Source organism: Acomys minous, assembly GCF_964271855.1.
Source record: "Acomys minous genome assembly, chromosome: 3".
Lineage (NCBI taxonomy): Eukaryota > Metazoa > Chordata > Mammalia > Rodentia > Muridae > Acomys > Acomys minous.
The window spans coordinates 41412021-41429596 of record NC_140485.1 but is presented as its reverse complement, the minus strand read 5'-3'; the positions used below and the strand labels follow the sequence as shown (position 1 = coordinate 41429596).

At 39.5% G+C, this 17576-nt stretch overlaps 1 protein-coding gene across 1 annotated transcript in view; it reads left to right on the top strand.

Moving 5' to 3' along the window:
* LOC311593908 (doublecortin domain-containing protein 1-like) overlaps positions 1–16848 on the top strand; it is a 226987-nt gene extending 210139 nt beyond the window's left edge. The window contains exons 10-12 of the mRNA XM_084775296.1: positions 1983–2101; positions 15109–15169; positions 16741–16848. The gene's annotated coding sequence lies outside the window, so the exon portion shown is untranslated. The remainder of the gene's footprint in view (positions 1–1982; positions 2102–15108; positions 15170–16740) is intronic.
* Positions 16849–17576: the final 728 nt, after the last annotated feature.

Genomic DNA, 17576 nt, shown 5'->3' with positions numbered 1-17576 from the left:
GGATGAAGGACATTGAAATTATGTCTCAAATAAAGTCCTGGATTGCCCTTGGTTATTCTATGATTCTCTGATATACAAAACCAAACATAGACATTAAGATACAAAAGCAATAAGATATAATGTTCATTTCGGATAATAAAATAGAACCATGTCTGAGGAGGCATCCTAATGTCTGTACCCAGCCTTAAGACTCTGTTCATCATTAGTTCTTTGTACATTGCTGTTATTATTATACTAGCATTTTTCCTGTTAGTGTTATAATATACCCAAGAAGGCAACAGGAGGAAGAGGGCTTTGTGTTAGCTCATGACTTTTCAGGTCCCAGTCCATGGTCAGCTGGCCCCATGCCTAAGATAGAACAGAACATGGTGGCTGAAGGATGCAGCAGAAGGACAGCTGCTTCCCTCCTTGCAGGAAGGGTCCAGGGGCTACGCTTACCCTTCAGTGGCAATCAGGGAATAACTTCTCCACGCAGTTTGTATCTCCCATTGTCACATTAAACTATGAATACACCAGTGGATTTAAGCATCGATTGGATCAGAACCTTACACATGAGCCTTTGACATTTTATATAAAAACACAGCACATACAGAGTTTAAGAAAACAATGCAAGTAACAACAAGGGAAAACTGTTGGTTTGCATGACTTCATAAATTAAGCTTTTCTTCTGTATTATGAAACTATGCTTTTTGTATCCAACCAATCTGTGAACCCGCTGGAAGTGTCTTACTCCTAGCACTGGCACTGAATAGCTGGGTGGCTGCAATCTAATCACATGTGGCATCAGGGTTAGGACTTCTCATCCTAAATGAAGTGGATTAGATGCCATGGAAGGTCCTTTTCTAAATCATATTTATTTCCAGAGCCTCACTGTACTATACAACTTGTACTTTCTAACATTTCCTTGAAGTGATTAAAATTCTTGCTCAGAGTGCAGTTTTCCTAGAATCCCTTGTGTGGTCTACAGAAAGTTATTTGGGTACATTAAGACATAATTTCAAGTGTAAAATGGGCTTAGTCATGCTTACCTTCCAAATTTACCGCAAAGTAGAAATTACAAAGTAGGTTGGTATTGAAGCATAGCATCTGATATAGAGAATGCTCAACAATAATTTTCTTTTCCTTCACAAGCCTTTCCTTTTCTGTACAATCACAATTTTGCAAGGATTGCAAGTACTTTTTACAACCCAACTCATTTAGAGATATTTTTCCTAAGACCCCATTTATTTCTCTTTTATACAACAAAAATCTGAAGAAGAAGGTTGCACACACTAAAGGAAATAGCAACAATAAAACAATGCACTTAGAAACTTCCCATTTCTCCTTTAGCAATAAGTCCTTTTCTGTGATGTAATACACAATTTTGCATGCCACAAAGCCCCAGTAGCTATGCATAAATATCTCGGTGGTTGTGACTCATTTAAAAATGAACAGATTCACTAAGTAGGAAAATTATTAAACAGCTATTTACACAATTTCCTTAGCAAAGAATCCTTGCATTTAGGACAAAAAGGTCACGGACCACAGTACAGTTTTAACCCATGGTATTAATTCCCACAGTAAAACTTTACATTGATATAAAGGGTGAGGATTTGTTTCAGTCCTCTCCGTTCACTGCACGTGTTTCCCCTGTGCATACAGCTTTCAAGTAAGCTCTGGAGTGATAACTCTAGCAAGTGACACGTGATGGACCCCAAGTCACTACACTGTGAAATATGCACAGAAAAGAAGGACAAATGAAGATATCAAGGTTTGTTTTATTTTGCGCTCAACTGTAAAAGGCCACCCTTGTAGGACAGAGGATCACTGCTTCTGAACAGGCCTCCCTGACTGCTAAGTTGTGGGTAGTATTTCAGTTTGAGCCACTGTTAATAACCAGGGTTATCCAGGCATAATGACCTCACTATTTGTGACACACTGTTGAATTTTCTGGTTCTTTTAACTTATTTAGACCGTTTTCTTCCCTTCCCTTTCATTGGAAGACTGGGATGATCCTGACCAGAACGATCACTCAGGGCTGTCTGGGTACTGGTCCTTCAGTCCGAGTCAAGACCACCAAAGGGACAGCAGTAGAAGGCTAGAAATGACTGCTGCAGAGAAGGTAATGCTTGTGAGTGCCTGCCTTAAAGCAACAAATGCTGACTTCGCATGCTCTGGGCAGGCACATTGAAATGCTTTCCTGATTATACAGAATAATCATGAAGGAGGCCTCTAAGCTTTGTTATTACTACTACTACTGCTGCTGCTGCTACTACTACTATAATAATTATTATTATTATTTCACATTATATCCTGATTGTTATCCCCTCACTTGTGTCTTCTGATTCGCACCCTCCCTCTATCCCTCCCTATTTCCCTCCCCTAGACCTCTGGCAGGGGGCAGCCTCCTCCTCCACTGTCTGACCATAGCCTATCAAGTCCCTAGAAGAATCTTGAAATTTTATGCCATTTGCTAGTATGCTAAAAAGGGAAATGTTGACTTCAAATGCATTTATTCAGTCAACAAGCTATGTGAGCTTTACTCTGTAAGCCCAAGGATTTGCTACTTTATGTTTATTTTTAAAACAAATTAAAAAACTTAAAATGACATGTGTGTTTTTAACCCTTTCTCCATTTCTTGAACATGAACACCAAACTCTGAGAGTGAAATTATGAACGTGAAACAATGGTTGACTTGAAACAGACCACAAAGCACCTCTGTTTAGCAGTCTTTTCTTTAAGATTTATTTATTATTTATATGGTATTCTGCCAGAAGAGGATACCAGATCTCAATATAGACGGCTGTGAGCCACCATGTGGTTGCTGGGAATTGAACTCAGGACCTTTGGAAGAACAGACAGCGCTCTTAACTGCTGAGCCATCTCTTCAGCCCCTCCTTCCTTACAGAAGATGTGATTAGAATTTTTGAAAACAGAAGTTTAATTTTTTATTTAAAAATAACAGTGAGGCAGAAAGCTGAATTGCATCTAATCCTGTAGAAGTATTGTTTCCAATGCATGCTTTCTTTCTCTTCCTTCCTTCCTTCCTTCCTTCCTTCCTTCCTTCCTTCCTTCCTTCCTTTTTTCAAGACAAGATCTCTCTATCATCTAGCTCTGTCTGTTCTGGAATTTGATCTGTAGACCAGGCTGGCCTCAAACTCACAGAGATCCATGTGCCTCTGCCTCCCGAGTGTTGGGATTAAAGGTGTGTGCCACTCTCCTCAGCACTAACCACCTTTGATTTAGCTTAATATTGACAAGAAGCAGCCTTGTTGCATTTTAGTTCCTAGAGAGTCATGGTTTAAATATATTAGCTGGATAAGGATGTGTGTAGAGATGAAACCAAAATCACAACATGTAGGCCTTGGGGAGGCTGGCCCTGCTGTGAACACTGAAGGAAAATGTAACCTGAAAAGTAGGAACATGTCCAGCAGGAATACAAATACCACCCAGGGTCTACTGCGTAGCTTACTCTCACAAGAGGCGAGCACTTCTGCCCCAGACACCATTCTGATTTCTCAGTGTGGCATTGCTACATTTCAATCCCATGCCTGTCTGGTAGGGTAATTATCATAATTATCTGCATGGAAGTTCAGAGACAAATCACTGTTCAAGGTCATCTGTATTAAGTGACTGCACAGGAAAACCAACTTAAGCAGTCAGTGTCTAACCTGAAACTGAACTATTTAATAGGAGAAAGTCAAATCGAACAGTTGACAGTGAAGGTTTAGTGTAGTAACAGAGCATCTCCGTGCTTGAGAAGGGGGACAGGCACACAGGGGGAAAGAAATATGTTTTTAAAGTTATAATCTTTATTATGGGATTCTGTAATTTGTGTCTCATTAGGCAAATAACTTTTTAAGCTTTTACAATTATGCTGATAACTACAACTAGGCTTGATTGATTTATTTAATTCAGCCTCTGCCTCCCCAGTGCTGGGAGTCAAGTACACATCGTGGTCTCTGGCTTTTTAGGTGGCTTCTAGCAATCAAATTTGAGTCTTCATGGTTGCATTGAGAGCAGTTCACTGAGCCATCTCTCCACTGCATAAGACACTCTTTTCTCATTCTTTGATAATTCATAGATGTACACAGTGCATATTAATCCTATCTTTACCACAGTCTTTTCCTCTGATTCCACTTGGTTCTCTTCCCTAATATATTCTAGCTAGTTCTATTTTTAAACAACCCACCAAGCCCAATCAGTGCTGTCTATGCTTGCATGACTGTGAGTTAACCAGTAGGATGGGCAGCCTTCCATTGGCCACCCTTCAAAGATAAGTGACTCTGTTTTATGTATTCACCATCAACTGTCAATAGCTCTTCAAATAGGGGGTGTAGTCTCCATTCTAGAATTTATAACTGGTTTGATCTTGTGCAAGTAAGCACAGATGCTGTGAGTTCATGTGTGCAGCCATGTTATATCCAGAGGACAGATTATGTTATATCCAGAGCACAGATGCTGTGAGTTCATGTGTGCAGCCATGTTATATCCAGAGGACAGTCTTTCCTTTCACGGCACTCCTCCCCATCCTCTGGCTTTCCAACTCTTTCTGTTCCCTTTTATACCATACTTTTGAGCATTAGTGGGTGGATGTTTATATAGATATTCCATCTGTGGCTGAACATGCACAGCTGCTTGTCCTCAGCACTTGAACAGTTTATTAATTTCTCTATTGACCACTTACCCAGTACAAGAAGCATCTCTCCCCAAGGTTGAGGACTGCACAAACATGTGGATAAAAGCACGCATGTTTAGAAGGCAGTTTGACAACATGATTACTTAGTGATATTAAGTTTACAGCATAAGGCATGGATTCCCTTTAATGGAGCAGACCTCACATTCAATCAAGAGTCATTGGTTACTCATATAGTCTTGTCACTGTTGTACCAGTGGGTACATCTTTTCTTATAGGTCATATTTGTAGCATTTATGATACAGCATTATGTAAGACCACTAATATCTTTTCTTCCTCAACAGCCTGTGTAGAACCTTTCACCACTATGAAAGCTATCCAGGAGCAAGAGAGTTTCCTGGTTAAAGGAGATTGATTTCTCTATGCCTGCATTCACATTGAGTGCTGTTTCTGAAGACATTCTTTTTAAGGAATTTGCATAATAACCAGAATAGTCTATATTCTAGCAATAAAGCAAATCTCAACAAATATAACAGAATTCAAATAAGATAAAATATATTCTTTGACTATAATAGAGTTAAATTAGAAATCAATAGCAGAAAGTCTAGAATTTAGCTCAATGGTACAGTGTATAGATTCAATCCCCAGCATATATTGAAAGAAGAAGAGAGAAAAGAACTCAAAAGTGGGAAGATTTCTGTAATGCCTCCAAATGCTTGGACATGAAGTAACACATTTCTAAGTATCCCAAGCATCAAAGGAGGCATTAAAATGTAAATTAGCAACTATTTTGAACTTAATGAAAATAAAACACAAAGGTGGGCCTATAATAAAGTGTTATTGTGAAATCTAGTAGGATGCCTAGTATTTAGAAGACTGAATTAGAGTATTAAAAGGAGGGCTCTTAGCATTCTCAGGTCATAGAAAAGAATTTGACCAATTTGAGAGCTATACAGAATGTAAACACTTCTCTACTCCATGGCCTAGCTATCGTACTTTGAGAAATTTACCCAAAGAAAATCAAAGTATGTGTTATTACAAAGACTTGTACATGGATGGTCACAACAGCTTTACTGCAAAAGACGATAAGACTAGAAATAACCTAAAGACTTGTCTACACAGGAAAGATAAGCAAATGATCTTTTTCAAAGGATGAAACCCATAAATAAAGAGAATCAGTTCTTGGTGATACAACACTAGGGATCAAATCTCAAAGAAAGATGCTAACAGAAAGTAAAAAGTGCCCATCCTGCTTGACTGCATTCAATGCAATTTAAATACATGCTTAAGAATCTAGAATGGCAGAATGCAGGTCACTGACTGACTAGAGATAAGGGAATGAGGAGGGACAGAAGGTTGGATTTTTAAAAGACTGGAGCTGGAGAGTTGGTTGCTTTTCTAGAAGCCCTAGATTTAATTTCCAGCACCCACAAGGCAGTTTGCAATTGTCTGTAACTTCAGTTCCAGGTGATCCGGTGCCCTCCCCTGGCCTCGGTAGGCACTGTATATACATGAAGCACAGGCATACATATAATAGTAATAGTAATAATAATAATAATAATAATAATAATAATGGTGGTGGTGGTGGTGGTGGTGGTAGTAGTAAGTTTCCAAAGATGCACCAGAAAACATTAGGGGTGATTTCTGGGGAGTGGTGAGAGACATAAATGTTTATTATCACAACTGATATGATACTTTCAAAGGATTTTATGTATTTCAAATTTTTTGCATTTTAATCTTTAAATATATATCTCTCAGTTGTACAGCTGACATATTCTATGACAATTATTTTCAAATGAAACTATTTGAAAAAAACTAAAATACAAACTAAGAAAATAAAATTTGAAAATGATTATAGATAACTGAGTTATCATTACCTTGGGGAGAAAGCAAGAACATGAGAGAGGGAGAGCATGAGAGAGAGAGACAGAAAGACACAGAGAGAGAGACAGAGAGAGAGACACAGAGAGAGACACAGACACACACACACACACACACACAGAGAGAGAGAGACAGAGACAGAGAGATCTAGCTGGCAGACACAGTCTAAGCAGCAGGTGTTGGGGGAGTCTCTGTTTTTGATGATTTTGCTCATGATGCTCAGGGTTCTGCCTGGTCACAGGAGATTCTGAGAGCATCACCTGCCCAGATGACTGATCTGAACCTATCCAGATCTCCTTCCTACTGTTGTCAGGACAGTGAGACAGTGGAGCTGAAGGTCAGTGTCCTGAAGGCAGAGAAGGAGATGTTAGTTTAAAAATTGCAGCAAATTTGGGGAGGTTGAGACAAGAGGATCAGAAATTCAAGGTCATCCTCAAGGACATAGTGAGTTAGAAGACAGTATAGGATATATGAGATCCTGTCAGTGAAATACAATTTCTATTTACAAGAAAATGAAGAACAAGAGGGAAGGAAAGTCACACAACAGCAGAGTAGTTAGGAAGAAGGAAGGTTCTTATGCACAAGTGAATATCATTTGTATTTACACTGACTCAACTTAGTAATTGGGTGAGGGGCAAAGGGACAAATCTATTTCAAGGTAGAATCAGAATAGCAATACATTTGGAAAACTCAAAGATATATTTTATATTTTTAAAAATATTGAAGATGTTTGGAGGTTATCTTCTCTCTGGCTGTGTGTGTGTGTGTGTGTGTGTGTGTGTGTGTGTGTGTGTGTGTGTGTGTGTGTGTGTATTTCTAAATACATCTTTACCTAATCATCTAAAATACTTATATGACTTATATTTGAGGCACTCACATTTTATTATGAATAACAATAAGTATCATGTGACAACCACTTCCATAGACAAAGGTTTTTGCTTCCTCTCCTATGTAGTCTAATATGATTTCAACAAAGGCTAGGAATCAAAATGTAGCCTTTTGTAAGCTAAAAATAATAGAACTGGCATTTAAGGTAGCAGCCTGACAACTTGCAGAGAATACTGTAAACACATCAGGCCTCATTAGTGGAGCTATGTCTCATTTGCTGTCAGTCATCTTGTTCATATTCACGGTAACAGGCCTGCACTTACTTTTCTTTCAATATTTTCTATTCTTCCTATCTGACCACCAGTGGAGGAAAGGCAAACCAGCAACGTCGTTACCAAGTGACCCAAAAAATCTAAAGCCACAAAAAGATGCTTCATTTCAAAGGCATTTGGAATACCTCACAGATAAGTGGAACCAAAGCTGCTGTTCAGGCTACCCCTAAAAATGGATGTCACCTCATTTTCAGGAGATATTGGAAAAATAGTTTAGTGTTAAAAGATCTTCCTGGATTTTCTTGAAAACGTTGGTAGCATTAGACTTACATTTTGTCCTGACACGAAGTAGGCATGACTGAATAGTCCAGATTACACAAATATCCATCAGTCTGCTCAATTCTCCGCCATTTCCTAAAGCCGTGCCCCACCCCCACTAGTTCAGCCTGTCCCATGTATATCTAGGACCTGGCTGGTTCTTAAAGGCTTTTGAATTTGTAGCTCTTGTTCACGGAGTCAGGGGATCAGTGGGGACGTTGAAGGGAACCTGTTGTGTTCTTTGGCGTGTAATCTTCTGAGTCAGAATAATCAGGCTAAATTCTCCACCTTGAAGGCTGAAAGGGTCTATAAAGAAGACTTCAGACTCTCATGCAACACTAGTCAATATGAAACCATCTTTTTTCTTTCCCTTACTTTGGCGTTACTATTTCAGTTGTAGCTATATGGATGCATCTGCTTTAAAAAAAATTACATTAAGTATTGCTGGACATGCAGTGATGAATGGCCAGCAGTTACCAAGATAGGTTAGTACACACTAGCTTGAGGACATCTCTGAACACAGCTGAAGAGTATAGATGCGGCATCAAGCTTACCAGTCACTCTGTCATAAAGTAAAATAGTAAATTGCCTTTGTCTGAGTTCATAGCACATGGATTAGTTGGCTGTTTTACAACATTTACTGCTGGACAGTAGTCCTCCTTATTGTCGGTTAGGAAATGATGAGACACTCGCCATCTGAACTGTGGCCATGGGCTACTTTCTTGCCTCCACTATCTGATGAGTAGAATATCTCAACAGACACACAACTGGCAGAAAGACTGTCAGCTCTCTATCTATCCCACTGATACCCATGCCATTTAAATAGACACGTCATTTAATCCACAGTCATCAGAGTCATAACTGACAGGCCTCATGGCACAAATGCAGATGAGCTTCCTCATAATATGAGGACTTGAAATAGTCTGGGGAGCCACATTATTTTTCAAAAAAGAAAAGACTCTGAAGCACTTCCGCTCTGAATCCTTCCTTCATAGTGTGTAATAATACCATCATCATGGCAGTGAGTTCCGCTTCTAGAGGCCTGGGTGCCTAGGTGAGAAGGCCTAGGCCCTTCACTTCGTTCTGCTGCGTTTCTGTCCATGTTTCATGGACAAAGAACATCTCTTCCTCCGTTTATCCTTCTTTCTCACTATTGATGCTGTTGCTGCTACTATTATGGCCTGTACTTATTCTAGAAACTCTTTTAAGCTTGATGGTTATTGACCCAGAAATGAAAGTCCACTATATTTTTCTATAATTTTTTTTCTAATATCACCAACATGCACCATTGCTTGTTGGATCTAAATTCAGGTTTTAAGATGTTGTGCTACCTTTACTTATGTGGATGTTTATGCATCTGTGAGTGTGTCCATGTGAGACCAGAGGCTGGAAGAGGACACTGGGTTCTCTTGCAGTGGAATGATAGGCAGTTGCAATAGTCACAGTGGACGCTGGGAACTGGTCATGATGGGGTCCTCCACTCAACCATGAAATCACCTCTCCAACCCTCTAAATTTGACTTCTAAAAAATATGCAAAATATCTTGAAAACTAAAATGCAGTTTTATGCACAAAAATGTTTTGTGAGTAAGTTGTTATACATTAGAATGGCATCTTCTCATCTTATTGATGTGGCACTACCTGTTACGTGTATTATGCATTAACTTGAGTTTCCTCATAGAAATGTTATCAGCAAGCTCTCAAGTCTTATTGATGATATAAAACTACATGTATTTACTAGAATTGCCTAGGCAGATGTGTGTTCAAATCAAGTGGAAGTGGTGACAAAATATAACAAAAACTAGGAAACTAGGATCCCTTTCAGGATTGTTCATAATTGTTTACCTAATGTGTATCCTATAGTCTTTAACACCAAGACAAAACTTTAAATCCCCTAAACAGCCAAAAAATTATCTTCAAACCTTTTCCCACAATGGCTTTATTATGAATATCAGGACAGGGACATTCTGACATGTTATAATTGGGACCACTTGTTAGAAGAGAACTCTGTTCTCCTGCCCTTTACCTAGAGTAGGGTTATCTCTGAGCACACATGTGGATTTCTGTTTCCAAAGCTGACTGCCTGTGGGTGTCTCTCCGATCATATTTGCTGTTCTTGGGAAGAGATACTATGATTTTAAAAGACAAAAATAAAACCATATTTTGTTCTTGAGCCAACACTATAATTTAATTAAAAGGCAAAGCATTGCATTTTATAAGTTTTGATAATTTGCATTGAAATATTAAGTACTTATCATAGGTGTTGTACCTTGAAAACTTATAAATTTCATTTGATCTCAAGTATAGTGACAATTCATGCAGTGGCAAGGATGGCCTACAAGCAATAAAATTTTACTGAGTTCTGACTCATCATAAACATGTTCTAAAGTTGATTACAACATAGCATATTCTCATCAATGCAATACAGCAGCACTCCTTTATAATTTAAACTTTAATTTAAAAAAATAATCCATGCATGAGTACTCTATTTACACCATTTCATCTCTCAAATTTTACCTTCTCAAATTTATGACCTCTTCTCCTAGAACTATTCTTGTTACACGAAACATTCATACACACACTAATGAGTCTATTTAGGGTTGCTCATATGTATATGTCTTTAGGACTGATAATTTGGCATTTGATATCCTACCAGGGGTCTCATCCTTGGAGAAAACTGGTTCTCCCTCTTTCTGCAGCACTGATTGTCTATAGCTCTAACTGGGGAGAAGTGAAGTGGGTAGGTAATGCAGAGTGAGAAGGAGGATGAGATATAAACAATACTAAAGATGTTTGAAAAAGCCATAGGCAGATATATTATTTTATAATCTTATCTAAAACACATATATAACATATATATGCTTATGTAGATGTTAAAAATGGGTACTCTGGCTGGGCAGTGGTGCCACATGGCTTTCATCCTAGCATTTGGGAGGCAGAGGCAGGCAGATATCTGAGTTCAAGGGCAGCCTGGTCTACAGCCAAGTCTTCCAGGACAGCCAGGGCTACACAGGGAATCCTTGCCTCAAATAAAAGAAAACAAAAATGAATAAACAAATAAATAAAAAATAAAATAGTCACTCTAACAGTATAGAAGTTCCATGAGTTGAACAGTTTTGTGGTTTTGTTATTTTAATGTGCCTGGTTTTTTTTGCAATGTGCTTTTTAATAATAAAGTTTAAAGTAAAAAATTAAACTTCTAAATTGATAATCTTTAAGCAACAGTATTGCTTTTAAAACAATTTTTATTTAGTTTTAAAAATATGAACATTGTCCATATTATGGAGAAACTTCCAGAGTGAAATATTTGGTGAGCATTTTATCGTAACTGTATTAATATATTTTCAAGTATATTGAGAAGTGTTATATCCAGATCATAGCCAATGATGCTAGAATGTCAATATTATCCCTCAGCGTAAGGTGCTGTAAATTGACTAGTGTTATGGGCTTGTAGGAAACTGAGACAGCTCTGGGCTGGATGTTGGCCACTGACTCTGCCTACATCCAAGCTTGCCCTTTCTTTAAGGCAGAATTCTGTCTGTGGTAGAAATGAGGACCTATCGCCCAGTGGCTTGTTTGCCACATTTGAAGCCATCTCCATAAGGAGGTCCTTTGATGCTCATTATCAACATCTTTGAGGTAGCCAGCGTGTTGCCAGGAGTTAATTGTCAATGAATCTTTCAAGTAATGCCTCATTTGTTACTCACAAGGTATTTTTTATTCACTGGTATAGGATTTTGTATATAGATGCAAAGTAAGTTTAGTTTTAGATGCAGTGGTATAGAATTCAAATGTAAGATTATTCTTCATGCACACACACACACACCCACATACACACTATATATACTCTAATGTGAGTTATTGTACCCATATAACTCAATTATAATACAAGGTTTACTTCCAATGCTTTGAAAGTGCTATAGCAAGCTGTTTAGGAGAAATAAGTTATACAAATTAAATGTTAGTAGATTAAATCATAGTCATGTCAATTTCTAGTCTACTTTTATCACAAGAATATACATCGATATGACTCTATAGAAAGATAAGAAAGGATAGGTAGACAAGGTCTTCAAAAACTCCAGAAATATACAGAATACAGCATTTAAAAGTGTTTTATTACTTTAAAGTCATTCTTTTTTTTTTAATAGTGCCATGTTCCTTTTATTCAAGCCCAGTTTCCTGGAACAAACCCTTGGCCAGTCTCTCCATTCACCACTCTGTCGATGTGGTAACCACCTCAGTTCTCTCTTTATAATATCCTTGTATAGGAAACCAAGCTATTTCTTTACTGTACAGACTTCCCTTTGATATGTGAGGATGCTTTTTACATGGTCAGTTTTCCAATACCCCATGGGTATCCACTGAGTGTACAGCCATGCAGTTCACTTTGTACACTGAGCTGGAGTTCGTGGAGGTAGTGTTCGCTTCCACAGATTAAGGCCTCATTGCTGACCTCAGTGTCAGGATCATAGGTGTGGTAATTGTGAAATTGGTTTCCAGAGATGTGCAGCCGGGAAACTGTGGAACTGGGAGGAGCCGGCCCAAAGTAAGAGTGGGGTCAAGGAGTCTCTAAACCCTGGAAATCTCATCCTGAGATCAACAGGAGCAGGGCTGCTCCTCCCTAGCCCCAGGCCTGCATGTCCCAGCACAGTAGCCTTGCGCCGCTACCTTTTCCTCCCTGGAGGAGGTCACATAGCATGGTAGCCATGCTCTCCCCTTATAAGGTCATGTCCGTTGTGTCCTCAAGCAAATGAGGCATCTTCAGCACACTAGCCATAACCAATGGTGTACATTCATTCCAAAGCCACTACCCCCCAACTGTTTAAGTAGCTTTTGTTACACTCCCACTGTCAATTAAACAAGATGTCTCACCGAAATAGTCTCCCAAGAAGTCTATTTCTCATTGCAGTCACAGCCTCCTGGGGTCTCTTTCACTCCTGCCATTCCCCCCCCCCCCACTTCCCCTCGCAGAGTCCACGAGTCATGGGCCAGTTGCACTGCTACAGGCAGTGAAGTAGAGGTAGAGTGGCACAGAACTTACAGAAACACTTGACAGCATTATAAAGGATACAAAAAGGCAACAACTGGTCAGAGGTACACAGGACAATGCTGCAAGGATCCCAGGCCCATGAGCTTCTAGTTTGTGGAACCACGTACTTCAGCCTCCTGATGCACGAGTGTGCCTTCAAATCCTGCAGTGGAGAGTTTTGTATGGAGGCATGATTAATTGATAACATAATTTTTCAGCATTTTCTTTCACTTCCCAAAAGTTGGGAGTGAGGAAAAATTCTAAGCTTCCATTGTAGCTGGATTTTGGCTACTTTATTGGAGTCTTTTTCTTACCTCCTTAAATCACACCTATTCCTTCCAACCTTCCAGTACTAGTTAGGAGAGAAAGAAGATTAGAGGGAAAAGGAGGGTATTGTTATCATTAGGACACTTCCTGGTGATTAGGGTCATCAAATTCCTTGGGGAAAATCTGATCTTTGTCCTCAGGACATCTCCAACCAGCAACCAGCAACCAGCAATTCATCAAACAGCAACAGGGTTAAACTACAGTCAACAATGGCACCAGGAGCAGAAGCAGCATCAGCAGCAGAGAGAGCAATAGTTGCTGCCTCTTGGGCCTCTGACACCTATATCCTCTGAAGAGTCCCCAGAATTCCAAATGTAAACTATCTTCAGCCGGCAAAAGTATACCCCTGCTGGAGCACGATACAAATCATAGTTGCTATGGACAATCTGGAACAGACCCTTATCTCACACCTGGGATTAAAAAAAAAAACAAAAAAAACAAAAAGAAATAACTCCATAACATTTCTGTGATTTAAAAAAAAAAAGCCAAAATTCTTACTATATTCCACCATAAGTCAATCTTTTAAAGCTAGTGATCATCTGTCATCCTGGAGCCCAGCAAGACTTTCATCACTGGAACCGAAGCTGCTCTGACAACCCAGAAGCTTCCAGAAGACTTAAGGGCATCTGCATCCAACACCTGAGGCAGAATCACTGTATTTCTTATTATTTTACAATTATAAATATCCAGTTTTCTTTTCTTACTTCTGGACTCATTCCAGTTCAGTGTTTCCTAAGTCTGACCCAGAGCCTACCGTTTTCTAGATTTCTCCAGATTCTTTTAACTAGAATGGCAGAGAGTCCATGTGGATGCAGCTTTCTGGGATTCTGACTTGGGACTTTCAGTAACAAACCTCTGAGAACAAGATTTGTAAGTGCTCACTGCTAGCAAGCACTCGTGGTAGTCTGGCTTTCTTGGCTGGGAGTGCATGGAGGACTCATGCACTAAACTGGTTTTGCTTTAGAACAGAGTAGTTCTCAACCTGTGATGTTTCTGTCAAAACCCAGAGGCAGTAGGAAAAGTCCTGTTTAACATCCTGTTACACTTAATTGAATTCATTTTGTCATAGCACTGTAAAGTTTCTTGATATTAATGAGTACATGATTAGTTAATTAGGCACGATTAGCTTCATTACACTCCAGCTTCTTCTCTTGTTCAGATGTAGCTCAGAATGTGGGATGTGCCGAAACAAAATTCCCCAGCCGTTCAGAAGAGCTTCCTGGGGTACTTATTTTTTTCATGATCTGGTTTTCTACACCATCATCTTCATCCTTAAACACAGTTAAGCTGTTCTCTTTTCTTTTCACAAAGCATTACTTTGAGGAGAGAGTGTAGAAGTTTCTATATTTTTTAATTCTCCTCTCCATCCCTCCTCTCTCTCTCTCTTCTTTTTGATTGAGTTCTTATGCTCTCAGTCTTCCTGCCCCAAGGATTATAGATATGGATCTTGGTGTTGGCCTCTAAATAACTTTATTGACTATATTTGATTTCTAAAACTAGTCGCTGTTGCTGCTGTAAATACACATGTGTGTATACACACATGCACACATCACACACACACACACACATACACACACACACACACCACACCACACCACCACCACCACCACCACCACCACCACCACCACCACCACCACATCACACACAGCACTTTACACACAGCACTTTACACACAGCACTTTGGGTACGATAGTGCTTCAGCAGTAGCAGTGATATTGGTAGAGTGTGGCAGTCCTCTTGACAAACTATATGAAAAAGGGGCCATTTCATTAAAACCCCCCAGAAGTATTTCTGTGTGGAGCAAAAGCAACAGTTTGTAAATTCTGATTTTACTGGCAGACATAAAGGAGATGAGTCCCAGAAGTGGATCTTTGGAACATATGGCTGTATTTATTCTAAGGTAAGAACTCAGATAAGCCATGACATTTATTTCTAAGAAAAGTGATTCTTTGATTAGTATAAAATAAACCATATTCATACAAATGATATTGCTCTCTGCTTTGGGATTGAAATTTTAGTTTAACTTAATTCAGTGGTTGCCCTGGAGTATTTAATTTTAGACTGCAATATTTCATAGTGAAAATTAATTTTCCATAATTCATTGACTCAGTACTTCAGAGTTTGTTTCTTTACACTATTACGATTAATTCAATACCCGCTTGATTGTTGGTATAAAGGATGTGTTGCTGTCTTTAGTAATAGTTTTACCCTCAGGTTCTGGGCAACCAAGTGCAATGGTGAGAGCCTGTGTTGTTTTGAGGGTCTCTTGGAAACCTCTGAACAACAACCTGAGGGGAGATGTACCCCACACCTGTGAGTGGGATTTGATAGTCTAAGGTGTCTTGGAGTGTTATCCTCCTCTGTGGGGCAATTCTAATTAAACTAGTTTTAAAAATATAATTGGGGGCTAGAAAGATGGCTCAGCAGTTAAGAGCATGTGCTGTTCTTGTAGAGGACCCTGGTCCACTCCCCAGCTACATGGACCTCCAGCTCTTAGACCCAGAGTTTCTTCCCTACACAAGTACCAGTACTCTTTGCACTCTCGCTCTCGCTCTCACTCTCGCCCTCGCCGTTTCCCTGCCTCCCTCCCTTCCTCCCTCCCTCCCTCCCTCCCTCCCTCCCTCCCCCTCTCTCTCTCTCTCTCTCTCTCTCTCTCTCACACACACACACACACACACACACACGTGCATAGATAATTAAAAATATAATACATTTCTAAAGCTTACAGGTTTCTATCCATATGGCTTTTTAAAAAATCCTTAATTTGTGTTTCCCTGACTGCTAAGAGGCTGAACACTTTAAAAATACCTCTTGGTAATGGGTCTTAGTTTCCATACCAACAGATGTGGATCAGAACCAAGTTTCAGATCCACCTTCATCGTTCTCTCCCCTAATATATGTGCTTGTGGTTTGTATAGGAAGCATCCCCCTCAAAGGCTCATGTGTCAGAGGCTTTATCCCCATGTCAGTGAGCCATTGAGAGTTGGTTAGAGCCTTTGGGCTCTGATCAAATCACCAATGCATAAAATCAAACCAACTAATGAACAGTCTTGGAAACTGTGGAAGGTGGGTCCAGGGCTGGGTACATGATTTTTCTCTTGCAAGAGTGATACTCAGCCCTACTCCACACAGGCAGCTCTCCTTAGTCATCCTGTGGGTCTAGGATCTACCACACCATCGGATGTCCACTGTAACCAGAGTCTTCTTTGGCCCTCTTTGCAGATGTTTCTGATCTGATACAGGGTCAGCAGCTCTCCCCGAGCCCTTTATTCTTGTATTGGCCGCCATATATCATGCTGGCCTTCCCCATCATCCCATTCCTGCTCCTCTCTGGCTGACCCAAAGGGAGCAACCTTGCTCTGTTATGCCCTTCAGCTGAGATTTTCTGCCTCATTCCAGGCCCAGTGACGTGGAGCCAAAGGGTCATGGATTGAAACTATGACCTAAATTCTTTTTTCGGGTTATTTCTAGCATTGCCCCTGTGATGAAGTCTGTCGAACACGTACTCCAGTGCCTTCCCTGCCCCTGTCCAGTGTACAGCATCTGTCCTCATGACGCCATGGTCCCCACAGGAGTATATCCTGAGAAGGAGGTGATATGGGCTTTCCTACTTAACACAGATAGCTTTAAGTAGGTTTGGATTTAAATTTCATTTCCAAGTACAATTACTGATTTTTCTATAATTACTATAAATTCACAATAAAAATAGAAAAACTATTTTTAATGAAGTGTTTCAGTTTGTGAAAGGTTTGAAATTCCAACTAGCTCCACGTTTAGTTAGTTAGTTAAGGATAAAATGGAGGATAATTTGGTGATTATTGGCAGCTGGATCATAATTTGTGCTCATGCTATTTTTTTTAAGGATGGAATTGCTGCTCTAGGATATTACAAATGTACCTTGGCTCCAACACTTATTAGCTATGTGGCCTTAGGCAACCCATTTAACCTTTCTGAGCTTCACGTTCTTCACCTGCAAGGTAAAGATGTCAATGCTAGCATGGTGAGCATTTGGAGACATTAGTGCACTGTGAGCATTTGGCACAGCTCCCAGCCTAGAACAGTTTATTGATAATTAGCAGCAAATAGTAATAATAATAATAGACAAATTTCAATACAGTTGTTGAATTTTACTATGTTGTTTATTTGAATAGCTGTTTTCTTTTTGGTTTTGGTGTCAACTATTTCTTTGCTTACTTGCAAAAAGTAATAAGATCACATTTCATCAATATTGGGCCAACTACAGCTAAATTAAATATTTAAACTTGAACACACACAGAGAAAAAAATGTACACTGAAATGTCTAACCC